Below are 10,996 nucleotides of genomic sequence, written 5' to 3' on the forward strand. Positions count from 1 at the left end.
ATAAGTTTCTTGGTTTTGACACAGTGAACTATTATAACTGATCTGTAAATTCTTTCTTCATTTTTATTTTGGACAGTTTTTATTGTTATATTCATTTATGTTTGTAAATAATTTATTTTCAATTTGCAATCTATTAAAAAAATTTAAAAAAGAAATCAAAAGTTAGATAATCAAGGAAAAAATGGGTAAATGGCTAGGCACATGCAGCTTTTTTTTTTTTTTTTGCGGAACCAGGGATTGAACTCAGGCCCCTGCGCTTGCCAGGGAAGCACTTATTCCACTGAGCCATCTCCCCAGCCGGTACATGCAGCTTTTCACAACTAAATACATCATGAAGCTAGAGACAATCTGAACAGAACAGTAATGAGTGAAGATGTAGAATCAGCAATAAAAGTTTCTCATCAAAGAAATGCCCAGGCTTCATTGCTGAACATTTAGAGAAGAATTAATGACAATTCTCTTCAAACTCTTCCAAAACAATTGAAGAGGAAAAAATTCTTCCAAATTCATTTTACAAATCCGAGCTTACCTTTATTTCAAAATACTATATGAAAAAAATTACCAGCCAGTAACACTGATGGACATAAATGCAAAAATGCACTAGCAAATTGAATTCAACAAGACACTAGAAGAATTATTCACTATGGTCAAGTGGGCTTAGTCTCAGAAATGCAAGAATGGTTCAACACACCCAAATCTACAAATGCAACGTGCCCTTCTCACAGACTGAAAGTAAAACACTATTATGATCATCTGAACAATGTCAAGAAGCATTTGACAAAAATTCAACATCTGATTTAAAAACTCTTAAAAATTAAATATGTAAAGAATGTACACCAACACATTAGAAAGCACATATGACAACCCCAACTAACAGCATACTAATGAAAACTTAGCTTTCCCTCCAAGACCAGAAAGAATACCGGGTGTTCTGCAGTCATCATGTTTATTCATTGTAAGCCTAATTCAGAGCAACTAGGCAAGAAAAAGAAATGAAAGGCATCTATGTTAGAACAGAAGATAAACAGTCCTCATTTAGAGATGACATGATCTTATATATGGAAGACTTTAAAGACTCTACACACACACACACACACACACACACACACACACACACACTTGTTAGAACTTTTAGTAAAACTGCAGGAAACAACACCAATGTATAAAAATTTAGTAACATTCCTGTATTGCAACAACAAACTATTCAAAAAGAAATTTTTAGAAATCTCCTTTGCAGCAATAGTTTTAAAATAAAAATAAAATAGGAATAAGTTTAGCCAAGGCGAAAAGACCACTACACTGAATATAAGAAGACATTGATAAAAGAATTTAAAAAGACAAAAATATATAAATATTATGTTTCCATGGATTGGCTGAATTAATATTGTTACAGTTTGTAGTTTGGGAAAATTTCCCTCAAAAGCTAATATGATTTTAAAAAAAATTTTTAATGTATTTGGTACAGGGTCTCACTATGGAGTGATCATTCTGCTTTCAACCTCCCCGTGCTGGGATTATAGGAGTGAACCACCACGCCCAGACTCATTGCCTGGGTCAGTGCACCCAGGGGCAGGGCTGGTGTGGCATGCAGTACTGGGGATCGAACCCTGGTCCCTGTGGTTGCCTAAACAGGCACTTAGTCTGCTGAGCTATCTCGCCAGACCTCAAAATCTTTTATAACTATATGTTTGGAATACGTAATAAATACATTCAACTTGAACTGCTACATTCCCATTTTACGTAAATATTTACTTCACCTTCCCCTCCCTACCTTCCTGTCTCTCCCTATTCATAGGGCCCCTTCCTACCTCCACAGAGTCTACATCAAAAGCCTCTATGTTAACAGCTTGGTCTCCAGCTCCCAACATTATTGGGTATGTGTCCTGGAAGGGAACACTGGGACCCTGAGTCCTTCTTGTCTCTCTCCTTGCTTCCTGGCTGCCATGAGGTGAGCAGTTTCCTCTACCCCTTCTTCCTGCCATGGTGTACTGCCTTACCACAGGCCCAGACCCAATAAAGTCAAGCAACTGGGGACTGAAACCACAAGGCAAAATAAACCTATCATTTTGTAAGTTGGTTATCTTGAATATTTTGTCACAGTAATGGAAAACTGATTAGCATGCTGCTCAAGTGAGTTACAGGTTCAATATCTTTATCAGACTACCAATGACATTCTTCACAGAAATAGAAAAATAAAGTCATAAAATTTGTATGAGATTATAAAAGATCCCAAATAACCAAAGTAAATCTTATGCAAAAAGAACAAGGCTGGAGATCCCATACTATCTGACTGCAAAATCTATTGCAAATCAATAAGTAATAAAATACTCAGGCATGGTGTTGAATGCCTGTAATCCCAGTACTCAAGAGGCTGAGGCAGGAAGATCATCAAAAACCAGCCTGGGCTACAAATCAGCTCAAATTCAGCCTGAACTGTATAGTGAGACCCTGTCTCAATAGGACAAAACAGTAACGACAACAAAACATCATGGTACTGGCAAAAAAACATGTAAACCAGTGGGACAGAACATAGAGCCCAGTGATAAATGCACACACTTATAGTCAACTGATTTTCCACAAAGTTTCCAAAAATAAAAAAATAAAAAAAATTAGAAAAGGACAACCTCTTCAATAGATGGTGTTGAGAAAACTGAATCTCTACACATAGAAGAATGAAATGAAGAGTCAGCCCAAGCCCAGGCACAGTGAGTGTGTGGGAGAGCTTTCATGCTCCCCTGCACCTGCTGGACCCCTCCAGACACAGCCCAAGCCCGGCATGTGAGACTGTCAGCTATGCTCCCAGGACCCCTCCGAACCCCTCCAGAACCAGCCCATCCCAGTATGTGAGACCTTCCACTGCACTCTTGGGACCAATCCAGACTCAGCCCATGCCCACTTGTGGGTGAGTCCTTCTGGCCTGCTCTCTGGACCCCTCCAGACCCAGCCCAGGCCTGGTATACAGGCCTGGTGTGAAATTCTGCAGCTGAAGTCCCTGCAGAGAGGCTAGGGGCCAGACCCACCCAGCTAATCCAGAAGCAGAACATCTTTTCAGAGGGACAAAAGAGGTGCACTTTCAAGGGCTGCAGCAGGAAGAAGCAGAGCACAGCAGCTAGACCCAAGTCAGGCACAACTGGATGAATTCAAACTTCATAGATCTGCGCCCAGTAAGCTGAAACATTTTACTAGACCCAGATCTATAAAAGCATCCTCCTTCTTTCTCTCTTGACTGAGAGGGGGCAAAAGTTAACCGGGGTGAACTAGTCTGCCTCAAAAACACCAGGTACATCAAGAGGAGGCAATCAGACAGAACTTAGTGGAACTAACTTAAATACAAATTCCCAGTTTAATATCTGCTTAGCTATATAGACATAATGATTGCTCTTACTGTCCAAAATGCAAACCAACTAGTTACAAAAGTTTGTCAACAGCTAAATATTACCCATTATTAGTGTTCCTTATTGTGGTTCTGTAAATACAAAACTATAACTCTCTTAATCATATAATCTCTCTTGGGTAAGAATTTCAGTAGGTGCTAAGGTTATAACTGCACCAAAGATCAGAGGATAGTGCTATACAAAATGACAAAGACAAGGAGCAAAATGCAATCTCAGGCCCTGAGCCCACCCAGAACAAGTGCAGAAGATACTAGCACAGAAGAAATTGGGAATCACACAGATGAAATGTCTGAATTAATAGTGTCTGAAGTAAAGAAACAACTACAGAAAGGTATAGAGGAACTCAGATCAGAAATAACCTCTTAAATAAAAAAGAAATCTCTGAATTAATAGCATCTGAAGTAAAGAATGAAATGCAGAAACATATAGAGGAAATCATATCACAAATAATCTCTGAAGTAAAAAAAAACAATTACTGTAATGACAGAATTAATAACTGCTTCTTTTTTGCCAAAATTTTATTGATAAACAAATAGCAATGAGACAGTTTCAAATCAAATTGGTAGGACAGTTTCAATAATTAACACACTGCATACATTCTTCTTAGTGGTTAATTGCTGTACAAGATGCAGACTTGATATCCTATTTACAAACACCATTAGAACAAATCATTCTATTCATTAAGAGAATGTAAATAACTGCTTCTTAAGAAGACACTGTTAAGCAATAGAGGAGATTAGAAAAATGATGAAATCCTTGAATGAGCAATATAGGAAAGAAATAGATCACATGAAGCAGAGTCAAAGAGATATAGAGGAACTAAAAATCTCAATCACAAACTTGCAAAACCGTTTGAGTGAAAGAGAAGATAGAGTCTCAGATCTTGAAGACACCATTGCAGCTAGTGAAAAGGTAAGAAAAGATCTCTTATAAACAACTAGGATGCAGGAAAAAATAATTCATCACCTGCAAGATGATGCAAAGATGTACAACATGAGACTAATAAGCATCAATGAGAAAGAAGGAGTCAATACAAATGATATAAAAAGAATATGGGCAGAAGTAATAGCAGAAAACTTTCCAAATATGGAGAAACAATCTGACATTCAGGTAACCAAAGCATATAGAACTCCAAGTAACATCAACCCAATTAAAAACACACTGAGACATATAACAGTCAAGATCCCAGAAATCCAAAACAAGAACTATATACTGAAAGCCACTGGAGAAAAGAAACATATCACATTTAAAGGAAAACCCATCAGAATAATGGCAGATTTCTCTTCACAAACCATCAAGTCAAGAAGAGCATGGAGTAGAGTACTTCAAGTCCTCTATGAAAACAAATTCCAGTGCAGACTACTATATCCTGCAAAACTTTCAAGTTTGATGGAGAAATGAAATACTTCCATGACAAAGAACAACTAAAGAATTTCATGATGACAAAGCCAACCCTACATAGACTACTAAAAAGTGTTCTAGAGAGGGACTAAAATGATCAGAACTTCATAACGAGAATGGAAGGAAGCCACTAAATAAGGTAAACTATTAAATGCAGGAGAAAAAGGAGTAAACAACAGCAGGTAAATAACATGTCAATCATAAGTCAATACATCTCAATTATAACCATCAATGTAAATGGACTCAACTCATCAATTAAAAGAAATAGACTGGCACAGTGGATTAGGAAACAAAATCCAACAATATGCTGTATACAGGAACCACACTTAACTCATAAAGAAATTCATAGACTGAAAGTCAAAGGATGGAAAACAATACTCCACACCCCAGCACCTCAGAAAAAGCAGGGGTAGCAATCCTGTTCTCGGACAATCTCAACTTCAAACCAAGAATAATCAAATGAAATAAAGAAGGCCACTATATACTGGTTAGGGGAAAAATTCAAGAGGAAGAGGTAACAGTCATAAATATGTACACACCAAACACAGGAGCACCCAACTATGTAAGACAAATCTTAGTGGACTTGAAATATCTAATAAACGATACCACAACCTAAACAGGAAACAAGCAGACAGAACATTAGCAAAGAAGTAGCAGAGCTGAACCAGAGCTTGGAACAAATGAACTTAGTGGACATATACAAAGTGTTCCACCCAACCACAGCTGAACACACATTTTTTTCAGCTGCACTTGTGTCATTTTCTAAAATAGACCACATACTAGTCCATAGGTCATGCTTAAGTATATGTAAGAAAACAGAAATTATCCCATGCGTATTATCTGACCACAGTGCAATGAAACTGGAAATAAAAGACAAAAGAAACCAGAAAAACCCCATAAATACATGGAAATTAAACAACACTCTACTCAGCAACCAATGGGTCACAGATGAAATTAAACAAGAAATTCAACAATATCTACAATTCAATGAAAATTCAAGCACAACTTAACAGAATTTATGGGCTGCGATGAAAGCAGTTCTTAGAGGGAAATTTATAGCTGTGAACTCACACATTAGGAAAACAGAATGGGAACAAATAAACAGCCTAATGCTGCACCTCCAACATCTAGAAAAGGAAGAGCAAACCAAACCCAAAGCCCAACGACAGGAAGAAATCCTAAAGATTAGAGCAGAAATTAATTCAATCGAGTTAAAGAAAACAATTCAAAGAATTAATGAATCGACAAGCTGGTTCTCTGAAAGATTAAATAAAATGGATAAGCCCCTAACTAACCTCATCAAAAGGAGGAAAGAAAAAATTCAAATACAAGCAATAAGGAATGAAAAGTGTGTAATTACCACAGACCCGGTGGAAATTCAGATCATTTATAGTTACTTTGAGAATCTTTACTCTCACAGAATAGAAGACACAGAAAAAAGGGACAGTTTCCTAGAAAGGTACAAATTACCAAACCTGAATCAAGAAGATATAAGAACTCTCAATAACCCAATAACAGCCAATGAAATATGAGGTGTAATAAAGAGCCTGCTGACAAAGAAAAGTCCAGGTCCTGATGGATTCACAGCTGAGTTCTATAAGAAATTTATAGAAGATATAATCCCTATACTCCTCAAACTCTCCAATGAAGTTGAAAAGGAAGCAGTCCTCTCAAAATCATTCCTGGAGGCAAGTATTATACTGATACTTGCTAAACTCTTTGAACTCACTTATGTAGCCCAGCCTGGGCTTCAATTTGCAGCCATCCTCCTGCCTCAGCCTCCCCAGGCATTACAAGGATTACGGGCTCACATCACTATGCCTGGCTCATATTATCCATTCTTACAAGAGCAGAAAATTCTGTCATTTTGGATAGATGGCTAAACCTGGAGGATATTATACTAAGTGAAATAAGCCAGACACAGAAATACCAGAATAATGCCATGAACCAGGCAAAGAGTATACATATAACTGTGTCTATGACTTTTCTTATCTGTGGAATCTAAGGAAGTTGAGCTCATAGCAGTGGACAGTATAAAGGTGGCTGTGAGAGACTGTGGGTGGCAGCTGGGGAGATATCTGACAAATTAAGAAAAATGTTCAGTGACATAGGAAGAGTAAGTTCAAGAAATGCATTGTACAACACAGTGGCTGCGGATAATAATTACTTTATTTTATTTGGGCTGACCAGATAGCTCAGTGGACTGAAGCACCTGGTTAGGCAGAGCACAGTGGCTGGGGTTTGATCCCCCATGTGTCATGCTGGCCCTGCCTTCAGGGTATACTGAGATGGCAATTGAGACTGGGCGTGGTGGCGCATGCCTGTAATCCCAGCACTTGGGAGGCTGAATGCAGGAGAATCACTATGAGTCTAATCTACATAATGAGACCCTGGAGACCCTGTGCTAAATACATAAAATTTTAAAAAATTATTATTTTATTTTAAAAATCACTGAGAGAAAAATATAAGTATTCTTACCACCAAAATGCTGCATATGTGAATAATGCACATTAATCAGCTCTGCTGAGCCATCCCACAATGTATATATCTTCCGACATATCATGGTGTACATGAGTATATACAGTCTTTTCCAACAAAAAGAATGAAATAAGATTGTAAAGGATTTTGGCAGTAAGAGTGAAATGGAAAGAGACTGCGACACACTGTGGGTGCTGGTGGGGCTGTGTCTAGAGGTCCTCGCAAAGCGGCATGTGATCGTAGGTGAGGTGTTTACTCACAGGCGGCTCGCCCTCCAGTGTGTGATGCTGGGAATGAGGCTGTGCAATTACTGAATCAGTGCACTGGTTGGCTTGGTATAGTTCTGGGTGTGTACCCCACCTATCCTAAGGGTGGATGGCCTCGATAGAACATGAAGGGACAGGCAGAGGTCACTCCCTAATAGTTTGCTGCCTTCTGCCTGCCATGGACTGTCTCTCCTCTGCCTCTTGTGATGCCCCTTGCCACGCTGTCTTGCCTTGGAGCCAGCTACCTATGAAGTGAAGCCTCTCCAAACTGTGAACCATCGTAAGCCTTTTCTGAACATTGGGTATTTTGTCACAGTATTAAGAAAAGTAAGACAAGTGCTTCTGAGCTCTTACCTTTGTACATCAGTTTTGCCCTAACAAAAAAACTGTTCTTTAGGACACTCAGAACTTTGGTCTTTGTGACTGAAAAATAGCAGAAATGAAAGATGATTAATTTAATTATCATTGGGCATGTCTGTATTTCTTGTCAATGGTCCAGTGATGATTGGATGAGTAATGTAAACACATCTAATTTTGAAAAGTTAGAAATATATGCACATGTATATTATAAATACTGATATTCACAAATCCATATATGTCGCAGTATGCCTACAATATGTGCAGAACATTTATGGAAGGATCAACAAAAGATTGGTAAGTAGTTATTGCAAAGCATGGGGATTGGAGGTGACAGTAGGGGGAAAGACACTTATTTCCTTGTGTTTTATGTCCTTTCACAGCTTCAAGTTTTCATGACATAAACACATTAAGTATTCAACTGTAACCGAGTTGATATCTTGTTGCCTCAGCCTGTGAAGAAGCTGGGGTTACAGGCATGTACTACCATGCCCAGCTCATATTATGATTTTCTAAAACACAAATTGTACAAGTCATCTAAAAACTTCCAGTAATCTGTGTTTGTCTCAAGCTGTGCAACTCTCATGAGATTAGCAATATGTGATTCCCAAGGAAAACTCTGTTTTCCTTAAAGTCCCAATAATTTGAAATTATTGTCAGTAATGTTAGTCAGATTAAACAGCTTTCTTCTCTGTGGTGTTTTCTAGATGCTCTGTGCAAGAGAAAACTCACTTATGTCCCATTTGAGCATTCCATTCTGTTTATGCGTGGGATTGTTGAATCACAAAAAGAAATGTTGATGAATATTTAAGTCATTTTGATTTGCTATTCATAGAACATTGGCATTATCTACTAAGGTTGAAAATATGCATCACTCAATATTCAGCACATCCTTTCCTAGATGTAAGTCCAACAGCAAATGCATGAGTGTGTGCATCAGTGAGCGTGACAAGAATGCTCACAAAGATCTACTCTCAATGCTCCCAAACCGGAAAGCTGGATGTCCAGTGCTGCTTCCGTGCAATGGCTGCGTATTCACCCAACACCCACAGAGCTGGTGCTGCTAGACAGCAGTCTTGTCCTCCACTATGGTTTGGGTCTAGGTGTCCTCTCAGAGCCTCAGGCAGTTTGAGGTGGGCCTATGTAAAGACTCCACAGAGGAAAATGTACAGGGCAGGGAAAAACGGAAAGGCCTCTCTGGAAGCTGAAGTAGGAAGTCATAAAAACAGGCAAGGCCAAAGCACAGAGATTCAGAGGGAAAGGGGAAGAACGCTCAGTAAGAAGGAAATAAAGACATTAAAATCCAATCACAAACCTTCTATGTGCATTTGGAGGCAGTTGAAAGAACAGAAATATCATAGCAGAGAATAAAATTGGTGGCATTGGTGACAAAGTTGTTAGATCATCCAATACGGGATGGGAAAAGACCAGTATGACAATGAACTTGGATGTCCAACCTGCAGGCAATAGAGATTCTTTTTCTGAAGAGCGTATCATTGTTATCTTTTAGTGTATGGTTGCAGTGTATTGCTGTTAAAAGTGTGTATACTTTAGCTTCTCATATATGAGCAACCACATGTTATCTTACCTTTGCAAAGAAAATCTTGGCTAAGAAACTAAAACAAATAAAATAGAAACAATAAAACAAAATTGAATGGACTTTTTTTTTTTTTGATCTGAAAAAAATTCCTGGTTGTACAAAATGTAGAATTTACTTTGTGCTGGGGAAACTAGAGTTGGCACAACTTTTTTCCTGTCACTGACAGACAGAAAAGCATTACACCAGTAAGGAAGTGACTGAATTTTGGTTTATTCTTTTTTTAAAAATGTAAAGCTGAACTAGGTAGAGGTTTTATATTCATTCACTTTTGAAATACAGTTTCAGGAACATAAAATGAGAAGCAAGTCAGGGTCCACAGGCTGGAACGTGGACGGGGAGGCCAAAAGCAATAGATGGCAGACTGTCTCAGGACAAGGCCCGATTAAGTATGTGTTTGAGGCTTCGCCAATACAGTGGCTTGAGTTGTGGCAGCTACACTCTGCTGTTGGAATTATACATAGTTCTGGATAACATAGGTGGGTGTGCTGGCATCTAATACAGTTTTTCTGTCAAATTCAGCAGGCAGGGTTCAGCCTGCAGGTCACAGTTTGTCCAGCCAAGATGACGAGCTAATGTTCAAATCAGTGTGCACTCTGAAAAAGGAGTCAAAGTGGCTTCTCATAAAGGCCCTAAGCACTGAGCCAGTATTTTCTACGAAATAAATTCTTATCCTTAAGGAGCCTTCTAAAACTAAGTTTTTTTTTATTTAAACAGCTAAGGCAAAAGGAAAACCTGTTGTTCTGGAATCCTCATTAATTGAAGTTTTCTGGGAGAGGAAAACTTTTTCTTGTTCTAATAACCCTCCACTTAACATGGTAACTTTCATTTTCTAACCTTGAAAGTAGAACAATCCTAGTAATGTAAAGGACTCATTTAAGGTCATGTGTTCATGGTAACTGGAGGTTCTGGGGACAGGGTGACATAGGGGACCTGGGGCAGACTAGCCCAGTGAAACTAGGCACATGAAATCCCAGGGAACTGACTCTGACGTAGGAATTTCTGTGCGTGTATTCACCATCAGACCTGGTGAATCCTTCTTCCTTATTTGTTTGCAGTGCTTGGCATGGAACCCCAGGGTCTCAGTTGCATGTGCTGGGCGAGTGCTCTGCACTGAGCTGTGCTTCTCAGTGGACTTTGTGCCTTTTCATGAAGGCATTCCTTCTAAGGACAGGCAAGGTAACATCCAAAGAAAAGGCATGCTGTGTGAGTCAAGCATCTCCTTAGGGCGAGAAAGTTTAATGAAAGATTTAGGGAATCCCCAAATCTTAAAGTACAGAGCCCCTAGCTGCATGATATTGAAAGTCTGAGCATATACTAGCTCTGGAGAAACGTCCAAAACTCCTCTCATCCACTACTCAGTTCTGGAGCATGAGGGAGTTACCTCCACTTAGGGGTTGCAGTTATACTCTTAGAGAAGACTTGGACACTTTCATGCAGCCCGCTGTATGGAGGATCACAGTAGAACAGTGGCAAAACTGGTGATCATGCGAGTGGATGGC

At 39.0% G+C, this 10,996-nt stretch overlaps 1 protein-coding gene across 1 annotated transcript in view; it reads left to right on the forward strand.

Annotated features, from left to right (window-relative positions):
- Maats1 (MYCBP associated and testis expressed 1) overlaps positions 1–8,442 on the forward strand; it is a 63,355-nt gene extending 54,913 nt beyond the window's left edge. Inside the window, exon 18 of the mRNA XM_004633331.2 lies at positions 8,145–8,442. The gene's annotated coding sequence lies outside the window, so the exon portion shown is untranslated. The remainder of the gene's footprint in view (positions 1–8,144) is intronic.
- The last annotated feature ends 2,554 nt before the right edge of the window (positions 8,443–10,996 follow it).

Source organism: Octodon degus, unplaced genomic scaffold (genome assembly GCF_000260255.1).
Source record: "Octodon degus isolate 3935 unplaced genomic scaffold, OctDeg1.0 scaffold00053, whole genome shotgun sequence".
NCBI classification, from domain to species: Eukaryota; Metazoa; Chordata; class Mammalia; order Rodentia; family Octodontidae; genus Octodon; species Octodon degus.